At 39.4% G+C, this 18908-nt stretch overlaps 1 protein-coding gene across 1 annotated transcript in view; it reads right to left on the reverse strand.

The window, feature by feature from the left end:
* Positions 1 to 18908, reverse strand: part of LOC132538650 (protein POLR1D-like) — a 41717-nt gene that overhangs the window by 20570 nt on the left and 2239 nt on the right. The gene's annotated exons all lie outside the window — the stretch shown is intronic.

The following is an 18908-nucleotide window of genomic DNA, read 5'->3' on the forward strand; positions in this document are numbered from 1 at the left end:
GCCATTAAAAATGAAGACAAATGAATACTTGGGACAGGACATTCATAACCATCTAGAATATGCAGATAGATAAAAAACAATGTTCAGGAGAGTTTTATTTGAAATTTAGTTACAAGCATATATTTTATTATAGGAAAACATTTGGAAAGTACTAGGATGCTATCAGGACAGCTTTTTATTGTTTGTTTTTTGTCTGTTTCTCAGCATTTTCTATTTTTTTTAAAGTAAATCTATATTATCTGTTATAATTCTTAGTAACAGATTTTTTTTAAGACACAGAAAACCTACTTGTTCTAAACCTGTATGTTCTAAAACTTTATTGTGTCTAAGATATGTGCAAGATGCTATGGGTACTAAGAAAAGAAGATGACTGTCCTTGACTTTAGCATTACTTATGGTGTATAACCAACTCAAGAAAAAGAGATGTAGAAAAGTAGAAACAAATACTTGAAGACACAGTTATACATCTAGTCGCAAGTTTTGAAACTGGATACATATGCATAAATTCTATGTAAATATGTTGGTAGATTCATGTTATTAATGGTTTAGTAGTGGTATAGTTTCACATGCATATGTGTGTATCACTGCATCTACCACCAAATCCTACCTCACCCCAGCCTCCCTGACTGACAACTAATGAAATCTAAAAGACAGTTTGGCTATTAAAATGTTTAATTAGTGGTCCGGGAGGTGGCGTAGTGGATAAGGCATTGGACTCTCAAGCATGAGGTCAGTCCCTGGCAGCACATGTACCAGAGTTATGTCTGGTTCCCTCTCTCCCTCTCTCTCTCTCTGTCTCTCTCTCTCCCTTCCTCATTAATAAGTAAAATATTTAAAAAATATTAAAAAATAAAATGTTTAGTTATATTATCATAGTACTACTGTAGATATTATTTACAGAACCATCAAATTCTATTAGTTTATAAGAATGTGTTATTTTATGTTTTTGTTTTAGTAAAGCATGCACACAACTTAAAAAGAAATGCTATTTAAAAATATAATAAAACTTAGTTTCCTATGTCATCTTAACCTATATGTCAAAAAGTCAATTTAAACTTAGAAAAAATCTGTTTCTGCTGGTTTTCTTCTCCAATTCTTCTTTTTTTAAATCTTTGTTGTGGTTATTATTATTGTTGTTGTTGCTGTCATTGGATAGGACAGAGAGAAATGGAGAGGAGGGGGAGACAGAGAGGGGGAGAGAAAGACACCTGCAGACCTGCTTCACCGCCTGTGAAGCGACTCCCCTACATGTGGGGAGCTGGGGGCTCCAAGCGGGATCCTTATGCCGGTCCCTGCACTTGGCGCTACGTGCGCTTAACCCGCTGGGCTAGCCCCCGACTACCCCTCTTCTCCAATTCTTAATGGCATGTTTTCAAATTACTTCAACACCATCTTAAAACTTAATAAATATAACTGAAAACTTCTGTATAACACGCACATTTAAAAATTAACTACTAATAGTGAAATCTTTAAAAAATGTCTTTTCATAGATGGAACTAGAGGTGATTATGCTAAATTAAATAAGAGGTGAAAGGCAACTACTAGATGGTTTCACTCATGTGGAACGTATCAATAGGTAACAATAGCAAACTTGCAAAACAAAACAAAATGAATCCGTAACCGGAAATTGTCTCTCAGGCTTTGTAAAAACTATGGTGTTTATCAGCAACAAGAACCCTGGTGGTAGGTGTGGTGAGTTAAACACATACATATATGTGTAAAACTAGACCTCTGAAATCTTTTAATTTTGTAAACCAAGGTTAAATAACTAAAAATAAGTTGTTAAAAACATTTTAAAACATGTCTTTTCTGGTAGCTGAGTGGCTTGACACTTCCTGGGAGGGTCCATCTGCAAGACCCAAGAAGAACTGACACTTGACTGTCTTGTGTACCTTCTTAGTCCCTGGACTTGCCTAATCAGATTGTGTTACAAACTACCCTTGAAGCACTGGAAAGAGACAAATGCATCTGATTACCACACAACCTTCTTCCATCTCGTTAACACAATAACATAGTATGTGTCTTATTGATGTGATCTGAAAGCTATGCCTCACAGTTTCATAAAAATATATCCTAACTCCAATATTGAGTTCCTTTCCCAACTTTATTATAGATTTTAGTTGAGAGAGAGAAATCCAAACACCTCCCTCCCCACATCCTCATCTGTGTGGTAGTTTCCAAATAAAAACAGGTAGTCACTCATACCTGGATCAACCCATGTGCAGATCTCTCTCTTCCTGACACAGAAACAGCCAAAAATCATGACACAGAGAAAGAAACTTGTTTGGGCTGCTGTATGTTTCACAATGGTTTGGTCTCGCTCTCCCCCCCCCCACCTCTGAGGGAATTGGTTTGGCCCTTGCTAGTTCTCCCCCCCCCCCCCTTTCTCTCCACCCCCTATGCTAAGGACATCCAGAGTCCCAGCAGCAGCAGCGGAGAAAGAATGATGATGAAACACATGGTGTGGTGATTTGCCCCTTCGTGAATAAAGATTAAACTGCAGCTTCTCAGCCCAGCCGTGTGTCCCCGCGTCTCTGTCTCTGTCTACCGCCACCACGCTAGCCCGGCCTGCTGGAGCCTCCCAAACTTTAACAACATTGGGCAGCTCTCCAATTATGAATAAATTATGTATCAGTTACAAATAAACTAGGATGCATTCTCCCATAAAATTGATGTTAAGATTTTCCCCCTAGCTTTCTGAACCAGCCTACAAAGCCAATATGCTGCAATGCGGCCAATCTACAGAAAAAAACCGAGTTAAGAATTTTGCAGAGAACCCGAAGATGTGTTGCAGTGGCTAGGAAGCTTGATGTAGACTCTTCTTTCATTTGACTTTATCTAAAAGTCCTGAAGTGCAATTATTTTATCTGCCACCATTAAGGATATTTTTCTTATTTAGAACTACAAAGAGAAAAGCAGGTGTAAGTATGAGAAAGATTGCCTGGGGTAAAATGAGTCCCCCAGTGATGAAAGTGGTAAAGGAGGATTCCGATGGGGTGGGACTGCATTCTGTCAGCCTGATTTCTGGGTAAATGGCTTCACTGTAGTCCACAGCAGTGGTGGGAGGCAGGATCCTATTCAGGTCAGGATGTACCAATCTGAAATTGCGTTAACAACCAATGTTAGTATGAAGCTTTCTGGTTTACCCAGTAAATTTCCTATCTGAACATGACAGTAGTTATGGTCAGTTTACAGATAAGAACAGTGGTACTGGGGACACTGGCTCACTTGCTCAAGATAACACTGTCAGTGATCAGAGAGGAGGAAGGAATGGAGAACAAACCAAACCAAATCAAGGGGCCCATGTGTTTGAGGATATATCTCCTCTAATCCTTCCATTATACTTTCTATCTCCTTCACACACGTTTGCACAGCAAGTACTGGCAGAGCTATATTATCTTCCTTGCTAAAAGGTAACAAGTAAAATGAGAAAAGGCCTTATAGAACTGCTACTGTTTCTGCACTCATTCCAGGAGAGCTGGGCAACAGGCTGACTCTGGAGAGGAGGAGGAATGAAGGAAGACTGACCATTATTTCGTCCTAAGAATGCGGAGTATTCAGTACCTCCCACCCTAAATTCTCCTGCATAAGCTCATTCTGAGAGCTTTGCTTCCAAGTAGAAAAACAGTAATTTATAGCAATCATGTATTCCACCCTTCAAATAAAAACATCACCTTCAAAATTAAGGGAGGAAAAAAATCAGGTAGGTTTCACCTCTCTTCTATAGCTTCTACTGGGTTTTCCTGAAACTTTCACTAATGAATTCTTGGATGAGAAAATCACAAATCCAGTTTTTATTGCATATTATCACAGAGGCAAAACACGTAAGTTACCAAAGACCATGGAACATGGTCAATGTGCATGAAACAATGAGATAATGATAAATTGCTACTAAAATATAAAGAAAACCAGTAGGAACAAATTTAAGTATCAAGTACATAAAGAACTTGAACAAGTGAAAACATTCAGACATAAATTTAGTTATAGGCACAGTGCTATTTATATAGATTCCTTAAATGTCTTAAATATTTCTTTGTAAAAAATTCATTACATTAAAACAGTAAGTTCAATGCCAATAAGATGGCCAAGAAAGTTAAATCATTAAGCAGATAGCTTTCTGGGCACAGGTACAAACTACAGTCAATTTTCAATGATCCATGTGTATATCATCTACAGCCAAGCTTCTATCTTAGCACAGCTTCCTCGGGCCTGCCTATTCATTCTACTAGCCAGCTGGCAAATGCTTGAGAAATGTAAACTGATCATAATAGCAGCTTAAATGAACCCCAAATGGGAATGCTAATCTGGTGCAAAATCATCTTAAAATGCTAAGTCAAACTACATTTGCTTTATCTTTCTTTTTCCTCACATAAAGCGACTGAGAGAGTTAACAATAACAGTAACAATAATGGAACCTAGAAATCCAAGGCAATTATAATGAAACAACATCAACTGAGAGGCAACTTAAATAATTCAGAACGTGAGAAAATGAAGTTGGGGTGCTGAAGAGATGACTCAGTGGTAGAGTACTCACTTTGAATGCCTGAGTTCAAACACCAGCACTACCTAGGGCCAGCAGAAACCCCAAAGATGGAAAAATAGAGTTTTGTCCATCCTTCCCCTTTTACACACTATTTATAACAAGTAGAAAAAAGATTGGGCTGGAGCAGCAGTTTAGTGGTAACACACACGTGTGGGAGGTCCTTATAAATCAAGATTTTCATATACGTCATGCTTTATGGACTTATAACTTCAAGTATTAGTAAACAAAATGTAACTACATTCAAACTGGCAAACTCTTAATATGTTTGGCAAAATGTAGAGTATCTTAAATGCATAAAGTTGGAAATAAAATTTTGAATGTTTTAAAAGTTTCCTGTAAAATAATGCATTGGTATAAAGTTTCTTTGTCTTTTCTGAAGGGCCTTATACATACATACACACAAGCATAAAATATAATTTAACATTGTAAATTCTATTCAGTCTCCCTATATGATCTACTTTTCACAATGTGTAAAATTACAAGAACTGTGGTGTAGGAGGTGGTGCAGTGCATAAAACACTGGACTCTCAAAAAATAAAAGAATATAAAATAAACATTGGACTCTCAAGTGTGAGGTTCTGAGTTCAATCCCTGGCAACACATGTACCAGAGTGATATCTGATTCTTTCTCTCCTCCTATCTTTCTCATGGATAAATAAATAAAATCTCTATTAAAAAAAATTTTTAAGTTACAAGAACCCCAGGCCATGAACTGAAATCCTAAGACAAGCAGAAAAAAAAAAAAAAAAAAAACTTTTTTCTTATTACAGCAAAGTTTTTGCCAAATTGATGCTTTTCCTCTTGCCAACACCACTGTGGTTCAGATCCTTCCTGAATGCTAAAATGCAGTATCCACATAAAGTCAACACCAGTACAGTCATCCATCTCCATGCAGTCAACAGTTTCCTTTCATGGAAAAATGCAGGTCAAAACATGAGGGTGTTTCCTGACTTATAAGTTCACTGAGTGCCAGATCCCTAGTGACAGAGGCATTTACGTGTATTTGTCATAGAGAGAGATGCCCTTCTTGTCCAGGTTAAAGGAAACTCTCCTTTTATATGTACCACTGGGAATATAGTGAAAAATACTAGCAACACTAGCTCTGGACCATATATTTTACACTTAATCCTCACAGCTCCTCTATATAGCCACTATTCCACAGATAAAGTGATAAGGAAAACAAAAGGAAAAGTCAAGAAACTTACTAAGGCCACAACAGTTAGTGACAGGGCTGGGATTTGAACCTACGAAGCTGCTGGCTGACACTAAAGCCCAGATCTTAATTCACCTTAACAATATAACAATGTTGAAAGGCATGATCTGAACCACCTTCAAGAAACCCCATCAGGAAGCAATATTTTACTATATTTACAAAAATAAAAAAAAATGTGAAGAGAATGTTATATCCCTTCACCTGAACTTCGGTATTCTCAAATCTCCAGTTACCCACTGATTGATAGGTGATTTCTTAGAGTATGTTATTAAAGAGAAATTCCCTCTTCAGTTAAAAGTTAATGCATAGGTTGATTCTTACTAGTGTAGATCTTAGAACACTTTATTTCTTAGCTCATTAAACATATTACCATAGGAATCACTTCAAAATGAAACCACCTCATTTCAGAATAAAGCCTTTTTAGTTATTTATTAACATGAGAGGAGAGAAGAGAACCAGAGAATCACTCAGGTACATGTTATGCTAGTAACCGCCTACTTTTAAGTCTAAAACTCTAGCCACAGTGTCATCTCCTCGACTGAGAAAAAATACAAGAAATACAGTGATTCACTTTTGGCTCATATTCTAATGCCTAATTAAATGTGCCATGGTAACTTTTATGTAAGGTATGAAGGAAAGTATCTCTTAACAAATTTAAAATGTGGAGGTGGGGAGGAATGGAAAATTAACTTAGAGGACAGCAAAAATTTGAATAAAAAGCTTGAATTGCCCATGTCCAGTAGAGAAGCAATTATAGAACCCAGACATTACACTTTCTGCACCCCATAAAGACTTTTCATCATTCTCCCAGAGGGGTAAATGTTAAGGGAAGATGACCAGAGGACTTTAAACTCCAATTCTACCAGGACCCAGAGAGAGAAGAAGAATGGTGGGAGGGGGGTAGAACACTCAGATGTAGTAAGTATGACTTAGAAAGGAAGGGAAAGCAGGACCAGAGGAAAAAATGGGCTTATATATATAGGTAGTTATATAAATAAAAGTCAACCTATATCTGTGATCTTGGGGGAAATAATGCAGTTTCCAGGGAGGGAACAGGGACAGAGAACTCTGGTGGTGGGACAGATGTGGAATTATACCTATTATCTTATAGTTTTATAAATTAATATTAAATCACTAATAATTTTTAAAGTAACAATATGACATGTTAAACAAGTCTGTAATGTTGTATTTACTATTTGCATTGTGAGAAGTCAAAATAAATATATTTCTTGACAAAAGGAAAAAGAAAAAGCTTGACTCATACCACATCAGAAATAGCTAACTTGTTCGACAGATTAGCTGATATATTAGAAGATATCCTACTGAAATTTTTACTTTAAGAAAGAATTTAATTATCTGTCTTAGAGAACTGCAAGGGAAAAAGATCTTAAATTTAAACAGATGGGTGTGGAAGGGAGCCAATATCAAAGCAAAGTTCATATGGCAGCTTTTAGAATTTAGTAGAAGATAGGAAAAGATAACAGAAGGCTAAAAAATAAAAAAAAAATCAGAAAATAAAATTCAAAATTTCACCACAGTAATAAGCCAAAAAAGGAAAAAGTCACATCAACTGTACAAAATATTACAACATATAAAATATTACTCTAAAGTTTGCTTCTACAGCCTTCTTTAATGAGGGCTTAAGTTTAGCATACTGTCCTCTGATAAACACATCACATATCACTTCACCAAGACCTCCACCTGTAAATCATTCTCTTAATCTTAAAAAGTTTTCCTTCATAGAAATGATCACCAGATCCTTGCTCACTTAAACAATGCTTCAGAGTTCTTGGATCTCAGCCCCATGGATGGCCTGTTCAGCAGAATGTCTGGCCAGCCACTGAAGCTATTTCCTGCCATAATCTGCTAGAAAACAAACTGTCCACCCCTTGTAGATCTTGGCATCTGATTCATCAAATGACTATACACTGTATTTAGAGCTAAGAGCCAAGAAGTGGAAGAAATATAGAGAGTTTGAGAATGTTTAGGTTCTCCTCCTCTCATTTCATGATCTTTAAAGGGCATTTTCCTTATAAAATACAATAGAAACCAGTCTCTTAACCATGTTATTTCAAGATAAAATAATCTACCTGTCATAAACTGAATTAAATAATTATAACCTAGGAAGAAAACATTCTGAGATGGGAGGAAGGGTAAGCCTGCACAGAACGAGACAGAAGACACTACCTGATGGTCAAGGTATCAAAGGGTACTTTGATGTATGGTAGTCTCCCTACAAAACAGACAACACTAGTAATTAGTAACATTTTTTTTGTCTTTTTAATTTATCATTGGACAGATACAGAGAGAAATTGAGAGGAGAGAGGTAGATAGAGAGGGAAAGAGACAGAGACACCTGCAGCCCTACTTCACCACTCATGAAGCCTCCCCTCTGCATCTGCAGGTAGGGAACAGGGGCTTGATCCTGGGTCCTCGAGTACTGTAATGCCTGTGCTCAACCAGGTGCATCACCACCTGGCCCCTTTAGTAATTAAGCATGGGGGTATTGTATACAAAAAGTAATTTATTGGGAGTCAGGCGGTAGCACAGTGGGTTAAGCACAGGTGGCGCAAAGCATGAGAACTGACGTAAGGATCCTGGTTCGAGCCCCCCGGGTCCCCACCTGAAGGGGCATCGCTTCACAAGCAGTGAAGCAGGTTTGCAGGTGTCTTTCTCTCTCCCTGTCTTCCCCATCTTTTTCCAACTGCAGAGAAGGGCTAGGGATAGGTTATGCAAAATGCCTCTGAGGCCCCAGGTTCAGTCTCCAGCACCACCGTAAGCCAGAGCTCTGGTCTGTTTGTCTGTGTTCCATGCCCTGCCTTCTCTCTCATTAAAATAAATAGAATATTAAAAAATAAAAAAGTTGGGGCCAGGTGGTGATGCACTTGGTTGAGCGCATGTTACAATTCCCAACTACCCGGGTTCGAGCCCCCGGTCCCCACCTGAAGGGGGTAAGCTTTGCGAGTGGTGAAGTAGGGTTGCAGCTGTCTCTATCTCTGTCTGTCTTCCCCTTCCTCTCAATTTCTGACTGTCTCTATCCAATAAATAAATAAAGATAATAAGAATTTTTAAAAAGAAATTCCCTGGTGGGCTTTTAAAAAATTTAAAAAACAGAATAAAAAAGCTTAAAAAAATGAAAAACTGCAGAGACAAAGGGAAGGACATAGATCATGGGGACTAATTCCTATAGGAAAAAAAAGTTCAAAGCATGGACAATTCCATTCTGATAAATCCAAACTGTAAATTCCACACAAGTAAAAGAAAGAAACCATACAAAGTAAGTAATACAGCTGGTGATTTTGGAACTGGAAATTAGAAACAAGACCATGAAAACCTAGCAAACTTTCAAGTAGCACATCATTATTTGAAGGCTTATACAGAAAAATGTGTTCTGCAGTGAATGTTTCACTAGGTATTTTAAAGTGTCAAAACAATGCATGCATTCTTCTTCTGTTCTTTTACTACTGCCATGCTTTAGTTACACAAATATAATCACCCTGCATACTGCTGAAACACAAGCAATCCATACTATATTGGAAAGTTTAAGAGAATAGTTTTTTAAAAGTTGAGTTAAAGGTGTTCTAGTTTAACTTTATTACATAAGGGTAATCAAACTATGATTCAGAGAGATTAAAAGTGACAACTTAATCATTGTCATTTATTAGCTTTTTAAAAAAATTTAATTCAAAATTACCAGCATATATTGTTTCCTTTCCAAACTCTAGGACAGCATGCTTCATGTTTTGGGGAGAAATGATGATAAGAAAGACTATAACGGCAATCTAGTCCAGGGCCATTACTTTTAGGAAACACTATGAGAACCAGCACTAACACTATCCCATCTCATCAGCATGCCTACCAACTGCATTTTGAAACACAGAACAACAAACTCCACCCTGCAAAGGTGTATAAGAATCTTTGCCCTTACTGAACTCAGGAATAGAGTAACCAGAACTCACTGCCTGGAACATGTCTCGCGAAATAGTCTTCTATGATTGCTTAATCATATGAAAGAGAAAACCTACATAAGGTTACCTAACTTATTAAAGTTTACTAGCTTTCTGACTCCATATCCAGGGTTCTTTCAACCAACATACACCTTTGTTTTATTCTATTCATGAAGGCGCTTTCTACATTTATTTTTTACTTTTTATTTTAGACAGAGGCAGAATGTGAGAGGCACTGAAGCTTCCTTCAATTCAATGAGGGCTGGGGCTAAACCTGGCTTGCATGTATGGCAAAGCAGCACACTATCCAAGTGAACTATCTCATTGACCCTTTTCTACATTTTTAGGTTAATCAAGTACTGCTCTGGTATAACAGATTGTAGAAAAAAAACAGTATTTTTATAAGCCAAGTATTAGTACACTCTTATCTGAGTTCTTTACCTCTCTATTCATTGACTTTTCTCATAGTTAAGATTTACAAAAAGGAGTCCCAATTTCAACATAATTCAACCTGTACTTAAAAAAATAAAGTTTTGGGAATCGGGCGGTAGCGCAGAGTTAAGCGCATGTGGTGCAAAAGCGCAGGGACTGGCGTAAGGATCCGGTTCGAGCCCCCCCCCCCCCCCAACCTGCAGGAGAATGCTTCATGGGCGGTGAAGCAGGTCTGCAGGTGTCTGTCTTTCTCTCCCCCCTCTGTCTTCCGCTCCTCTCTCCATTTCTCTCTGACCTATCCGCCGACAGCAACAACAATAACCACAACGATAAAACAGCAAGGGCAACAAAAGGGGAAAAAAATGGTCTCCAGGAGCAGTGGATTCATGGTGCAGGCACCGAGCCCTGGCAATAACCTTGGAGGTTAAAAAAAAAAAGTTTTGGGTGTGGCTGAGGCTTCTGGTTTGATCTCGTATTATATGTACCAGAGTGGTACTCTGGTTTCTCTCAAATGAAATAAAGCTATCAGTGTGGTATAGTAGAAGTGTGTTGAATCCAAGAAATGCATATATAAAAAAGAATTAAGCAAGGATTAATTATCAACAGTTTTGTCTTTCAAAGTGAAATCTTTATTTTCCCTTTTGTTGGCATTGTTTATTGTTGTTGTTGTAGTTATTATTGTTGTTATTGATGTCATTGTTGTTGGATAGGACAGAGAGAAACGGAGAGAGGAGGGGAAGACAGAGAGGGGGAGAGAAAGACACCTGCAGACCTGCTTCACCGCCTGTGATATGACTCCCCTGCAGGTGGGGAGCCGGGGGCTTGAACCGTGATCCTTACGCCAGTCTTTATGCTTTGCACTACCTGCACTTAACCTGCTGCGCTACCGCCAGACTCTGGCAAATTGAACTCCTTAGACCATATGTTCCAGCATTTTCATCTTTATTAACACTGAAAACTAAGCCTATCGAGTCAAGCAGTCTTGGGTTCACATCTACATACTTCCTGCAACATAGGCTGGGTACCTTCTCAATTTCCATTTCTATAAGCAGGAAAAACACTATCTTCCTTGAAGGAGGTTTAAACTTGTTTTCCCACTTGGCTAGACAAATTACTTTATAGTCGCAGTTACCTGTCTATTAGGTCATCTGCTTCTGGCTAAGAATAAGCCTACTTGGCTTCCCCATGTCCTGACTTGTCCTGAAGCACATTTCTCTTAGGAATCAAATTACCAGAATAAGAAAACAGAAAGGGAGCCCCTGGCTTGTTTATTACAAGTCTGAACAGCAGGCAGTGACACGCAGCTAGGCTGGCACTTGAGAAAGACATTTTCAGCAGAACAGTTTTTTTTTAGGTTTAAATTTTTTATATTTATTTATTTTCCCTTTTGTTGCCCTTTTTTTTTTATTGTTGTAGCTATTATTGTTGTTATTGTCGTTTTTGTTGGATAGGACAGAGAGAAATGGAGAGAGGAGGGGAAGACAGAGGAGAGAAAGACAGACACCTGCAGATCTGCTTCACCGCCTGTGAAGCGACTCCCCTGCAGGTAGGGAGCTGCGTTCCTTAGCTGATCCTTGTGCTTTGTGCCACCTGCCCTTAACTCGTTGCGCAACCGCCCGACTCCCCAGAACAGTTTTTAATTATAAGAATAGCCAGTTTTCCCCATCCTCTCAAGTGCAGTATCTGCCATATAAATAAAACCGAAACACACACACACACACACACACACACACACACACACACACGATCAAGTCTTAGAAGTTTGAATGACAAAGTCTGCTGCAGAAAGCATAAATTCAACTTATTTACTTTGGCAAGACATGATGACCATACTGTAGATTTCATCTTCTGGAAATAGGACATTTGAAGCTTTTAGCATTCTCAATTCTAATTAATAACTTTGAATAAAAATAAAAACTCTGAGGGGGCCGGGCGGTAGTGCAGTGGGTTAAGCACATATGGTGTGAAGCGCAGTCTGGCATAAGGATCCCGGTTCAAGCCCCCAGATCCTCACCTGCAGGGGTATCACTTCACAAGCGGTGAAGCAGGTCTGCAGGTGTCTATCTCTCCCCTTCTCTGTCTTCCTCTCCTCTCTCCATTTCTCTCTGTCCTATCCAACAATGACATCAATAACAATAATAACAATGGCAACAAAAATGGGGAAAAAATGGCCTCTAGAAGCAGTGGATTCGCAGTGCTGGCACCAAGCCCCAGCAATAACCCTTGAGGCAAAAAACAAACAAACAAACAAACAAAAACCCTCTGTTAAGTATTCCAAATATCAGTCTTTATGCCCAGGTATGCAGATCAGAGCAGGAAGGCAAACCAGCATGTAAAAAACTTCAGATGAAGAATCTTGATATTGTGATCTTTAACTTGAAATCCAAGCTCCAATTAGGCTTATTCTGAGGTCCCATATAATTTTGTAAATATGGCTATAAGAAATAAAGAGCTGTAGGCCAAGCACTCCTGAGGGTCCAAGGAAAATTGAAGTTGGTTCTCTTATTGTGGGACTAATGCAATGAAGAATTTAGCATATTTACTTTTAGTTAAGGTGGCAGGATTTTGGACCTATCTGAAAGGTCAAATTCAGCTGTGAGTATATTTCTCATTGGTGAAAACAGATTTCTTAGCTCATGTAAGATCTGCTTGGTTCCATTCATGTTTCTTTTTTCCATATTTCTTTGACATGCTATTTTTGTCTGCTCTGGTCATTCATTACCTTTTACCTTAATTCCTATGTCTAGCTGACTTCTCCCTGATAGCTTCCGTCTGTTGTGATGTACATGTGACAATCATGAAGCTAAAGGCAGATTTCTGCCATTAGAAAATAATATGCTGGGTGGTGGTAGATAGCATAATGGTTATGCAAAGAGACTCTTATGCCTGAGGCTTCAAAGTCCCAGGTTCCCCCCCCACACACACCATCATAAGCAAGAGCTGAGCAGTACTTTGGTTAAAAAAAAAAGGAGGAGTTGGAGGAGGAGGAGAAAGAAAAAGCAGCAGCAGCAGCAGCAGTCTGGCGAGTGCCTCCGACTATAGAACACTGGACTCTCAAGCACAGATTCAAAACTCGATCCCTGGTGTTGGATGTGCAAGAGTGATGTTCTGGTTCTTGCTCACACTCGTGAATAAATACACCTTTTTAAAAAGGAAATAATATGCACGTGAACCAAATTTTTCTTGCTGTATTCCTAATATGTAGATTACTTACAGTGTATGTATATTCAGCAACATCTATAGATTGAATGTAAATGATGAAATGTTTCCAAAGAGGAAAGCAAATTGAAGATCAGGCAGAAAGACATGCTGCTTTGACTTCTCATCCTCAATGTTCACATCTGAATTCATATTATTGATAAAAATGTGACTTCTTCAGAAATGGATGAGACAAGCAAGGGTATATGTGCTTGGTACTCGTATTAGCAAGGACATGCTGGGGATGAGAGATATTGAGGGTACAGTGATACTGACTAATACCACCATACTGGTTTGGCTTAAAGGGAGTGGTAGAAAAGGGGATAGAGGTCCAATTTCAATTCCTTTTTCACCTTTACCTCTGTACAGAACTCTTTTAGTATGATTTCTTTTTTTAATTCATTCTTTTGCCTCTTCCTTCCTACAGCTATGATCTCCTTACATTATACATGGACTTATAAATGTCTCCTAGCTCACTGCTATCTCCCCATGCTTCCTTCCACTCATTAATTCTGCATGGGCATGGGGGTGAAAGCCATACACTTTATGGCATCCCCTAGCTTAAGACTGAATCATTTGCACTCAAAGAGTTCAAAGAGAACAGATTTTTTGTCTTGGAACACTGTATTTATTGATTTAAAAAGACAACTTACAGGGAATCCCTGGACAATGGCCCTAGTCCTCAAATGGATCCCCCTCTCTTTACTGGTCACTTCCATCAGGAATGTCATCACAAGCCCTTTTTTTGGGACTCTCCAGGATCTTAATCTCACTATAAACTAGCAATGGTAAGGAACGGCCTCACTTTCTGAAGGGAGGCAGGGTTATCCTACTCTGCCACTTGAGGAAGACTGGTCTTGTAATGAGTGCAGCCTAGAATGTTCCCAGCTGTGACGATGGACTGTGAGCTCAGACTGACAGACTTGAAGGTTATATAGGCTTCTGAGCTAAGTATGAATATACATGGGCCCTGAGTCAGATAGACTGATGTGATACAGAGTTAACTGTACATATATATTTCAAGTTTGGGAGCCACTCTCTTCCCTAACCTGGCTTTCAAGTGCTCCTCTACTCAGACACCATCTTCCCAGACAATTATTTCTAGTCCACCTATATCTTATTTATCAAGCTCAAGTAAAGGTTACTAAAACCCCAGGGTTCTTAAGAATATACCTAAAACGGGAGTTGGGCAGTAGTGCAGCAGGTTAAGCGCACGTGATGCAAAGCACAAGGACCAGCATAAAGATCCTGGTTTGAGCCCCGGCTCCCCACCTGCAGGAGAGTTGACTCACAAGCAGTGAAGCAGGTCTGCAGGTGTCTGTCTTTCTCTCCCCATCTCTGTCTTCCCCTCCTCTCTCCATTTCTCTCTGTCCTATCCAACAAGGACAACATCAACAACAACAATACTAACTACAACAATAAAAACAAGGGCAACAAGAGGGAATAAACAAATATTAAAAAAAAAATACCTAAAACAGCCTAGCTTCTTTCCATCACAGAGTCCTTACTCTCATCTACCCTATTCCTACTCTTAGGTTCATTTATTAAACATTTTATCCAGCTTTCTATCTTACTGCCTTTCAGGCACCAACTTGCAGATGCTTCTGATTCCAATGACCTCCCCAGGCCAACGACCTAGACAATGTGTCATGGGCTTTCCAGAGCCCTACCCCACTATGGAAATACAGAGACAGGTTGGTGTTATGAATTGACCAACCAATCTCCAAGTACAGCATAGAAGCAATTATAGTAGCCAGAACTTCCTGCTGTACCCCAAAAAGAATTTTGGTCCACTTGCAGAGCTGGGGAGCAGGTGGGTGTGGGTGATAGGGGAAGATGATTAGAGAGCTCTGAACCCAAATCCCATTGGTACCTGGAACACTTGTGACCAGGAATCTTTGTTTCTTTATAATCACTGAAAGAGAAGAAAATCTGGAAAACACCAGATAAGTCAGACACAGTTTTGTTTATGAGAGAGGTAAGGAGGCAAAAAGGGCGCTCTGAAGTAGTAATAAGTGTAAGAGCGACTTAGAAAGGACGTGAAGGGGGTCTGGGCGGTGTTGCACCTGGTTGAGCACATATGTTGCAATACACAAGGACCTGGGTTCAAGCCCCCAATCCCTACCTGCAGGGGGAAAGTTTTGCAAGTGGTGAAGCAGTGCTGCAGGTGTCTCTCTCCCTATCCTCCTCCCTTCCCTCTCAATTTCTGGCTGTTTCTATCCAATAAATGAATAAAGGTAATTAAAAAAAGAAAAGAGGGCAGGGCCATAGAACTGAACAAAATAGGCAAGAAACAAAACAAAGAAACAAAAATCTATCTAGTCCACTATCTATAACCCTGGGAGAACTATGGCAATTTCCATTGAAAGGGGATAGAGGCACACAAAACAAGAGGTGGGAATGGTGTAGAATTATACCCTACTGTCTTAAAACTTTTAAATGACTAATAACAACAATAATTATAAAGGTGAATTTATGAGATTGGAGCACCAGTCCACTCTGGGATGTGGGGGAAAGTCATAGCCTCATGCATAGAAGTCCTGCTCCCTCCCTGGCCACTTGAACAATGAATACATTGTTAAAAGTTTGCCTGCTTCAATACTCCACAACTGACTGGTGAGCAGATTTCTTCATTACTATGTCCAGTGACTAGGACAGTGAGTGGTAAAGTGGGAATACTTACTGCTACACTAGTTCTGCATTGTCTGGCACCCATTTCATTCTGGGGTCAATTTACAACTCTACATATACATATATATATATTTTAAAGTTTTAATCTTTATTTACTGATTGGATAGACAGTCAGAAATCGAGAGGAAGGGAGAGAAACAGAGAGACACCTGCAGCACTGCTTCACTACTTGCAAAGCTTTCCCCATGTAGGTGGGGATCAGGGGCTCCAGCCTAGGTCCTTGCACACTGTAACACATGTGCTTAGCCAGATGCGCCACCACCTGGCCTGCTCTACTTATATTTTAAGATACATAATCAGAATTTTTTTTCATGCACACTCATCTGCCTTTTCTAGATTGCATAAGGCTTTTCTTTTCTTCCTTGTACTTTCTTGCCCATTTCACAGAATTGTGCCACTACTGGGAAAAACATTTGCTGTATTAAGATCCAAAAAGGTAAGTTTGTAGAGAATTTTATCATAAAAAATACTGACCACAAAACCTGTACAGAGATGGTTTATAAAGATTGAGGTAGAAGATAAAAATCAACATTAAGAATTTGAGCACAAATGAGTTGCATTTGGGATACAAGGGGTATTACAAAGACTGTCTTTAATTTCCAGATTATACTAGCCAAAAAAAGATGACCTTTGTGATTTAGAGACTATCCAGCCATATGATATTTTTAGTTAACATCTTTTATTGCAGTCTTAATAACATTTTAAAGAGGGCTAGGGTAAGTGTAGAGAATGGTGGGCTATAGAACTTGATGTATTTTTCTATTTCTTGGAATGCAAGCTACTCCAGGCCACAATGATACTGGACATTTTTTTCTGTCTCTACAGGTATTTTGTAAGGCACCTGTATATTACACCAACTAATTATAATTAGCACACTTAGTTATTACAGCTCTATGTAATTTATAATTAGTTTGTAAAGTGCTTTGAAAATGGAAAGTGCTAGACAAGTACTCAGATTATTACATATTAAAAGCCTTTGGCATGTATTCACTTTAATAATCGACTCTTAAAGAGGCACAGTATGACAGACTGAATTTTTTTTTTTCCTAGATATTTTTTTTTTTTTTTTAATTTTTTATTTAAGAAAGGATTAGTGAACAAAAGCATAAGGTAGGAGGGGTACAACTCCACACAATTCCCACCACCCAATCCCCATAACCCACCCTCTCCCATGATAGCCTTCCCATTCTCTAGCCCTCTGGGAGCATGGACCCAGGGTCGTTGAGGGTTGCAGAAGGTAGAGGGTCTGGCTTCTGTAATTGCTTCCCCGCTGAACATGGGCGTTGACTGGTCGGTCCATACTCCCGACAGACTGAATTTTTGACCTTGAATTAATTACTCTATTTAGAGTAAAACATTATTATAGAGCAAATCAGATACTGATAGATATTTTTTCAGTTTATATAAATAAACAAAATATGATTTACCCACTTAAACCAATTCAGTCTCCCTTTCCTACAAGCTTTAAACAAGCATTCCTGCCATATGTATGTGACTCTGTTATCCTTGCCTATCCTAGCCTGTTTCTTCTTTTCAGTTATCTGCCTCTGAAAGCATTTTGAATGAACCTGAGTTTCTGGCCACCCTACAAAGCATTAGGCAGCATACCATTGGGGCACAACAGTAGGTCCTTTAGGATCAGGGTCAACCCAGCTTTGACCTAGCACGTTATGACTGGGCCCTCCTCAATCGCTATCAAACAGGCCATGGCTGGTGCGCCGCTATATTCCATTGCTGGGGAGCCAGAGACGACCCGAACTGCCCCTGCGGCTACAGACAGACTATGACCCACATAGTCAACGACTGCCACCTCTCCAGATTCAAAGAAGGTCTCGAAACTTTACATCAGGCTCAACCTGACGCTGTTGACTGGCTACGGAAGAAGGGCAAACGCTAGAAGAAGGGGAGCCATGAGATGTGAAAGGTGGTCACCCATGGGTGTGTCTCACACATGCAGTTACTCCTTCAGTCCACTTTCCTCTCTTTACAGGTTTTGAGTTAGAGATTTTAAACCATAAATAATCCTGTTTTTCCACTGCACTACTTGTAGGCACAACTTCAGAAGGGACAATAAGCTTTAAATATTTTCCCACTCATCCCTTTTAGGGTTTCCTTATATGCCGAAGTGCTACTGAGTTGTTCCAAGACTTGATGCATTTTTGCAAGGAAAAATACTTGACTTTCCCAACGACCTAATGTTTTCTCACATTGACTTGGGCTTTCTGCATGTCACCAGGAGAGTACTCATCTTTGCCCCACCAACTGATTTCTGCTCATTCTTCTCCCATTTAAGTGCAGCATTCTAGCCATGATACCACCTCCTATTTAAATTAGCTCTCCATGTCTAACAATACATTTTTTTATTGGAGCCCAAAGTAAACCATTCTTCTGTACAATAAGTGTTGTTTAGTCTGCTCAATAACCAGTGTTGCCCACTGTCTACTGAAATAAAAGACACGCTCGAAAGCTCTAGAACTGTGCACATAAATGCAAGGCCTATGTGCCTTGGTATGAACAGACATGGGGGACCAAGTTGAAGTGGATTTGACTTGATTGCCTCCAGGGTTATTGCTGGGGTTCACTGCTTGCACCACAAATCCACTGCTCCTGGCAGACAGCTTTTCCATCTTTATTGGATATGACAGAGAGAAAGGGAGATAGATAAAGACACCCGCAAACATGCTTCACTGCTTGTTAAACTTCCCACCAGCTGGTGGGGAATGGGGGCTGGAACCCGGGTCCTTGTGCTTAGTACTGTGTGTGCTTTAACCCGGTGCACCACCACCAGGCCCCCGTTAAGATGTTAGATATGATTTTATCCCAAAACTATTTTTTCCATTTGAAACTTTCCTTCTCCCAGCCTTTAATTTCTCTCAAAGATTGC

Source organism: Erinaceus europaeus, chromosome 5, assembly GCF_950295315.1.
Source record: "Erinaceus europaeus chromosome 5, mEriEur2.1, whole genome shotgun sequence".
In the NCBI taxonomy this organism is placed as follows: Eukaryota; Metazoa; Chordata; class Mammalia; order Eulipotyphla; family Erinaceidae; genus Erinaceus; species Erinaceus europaeus.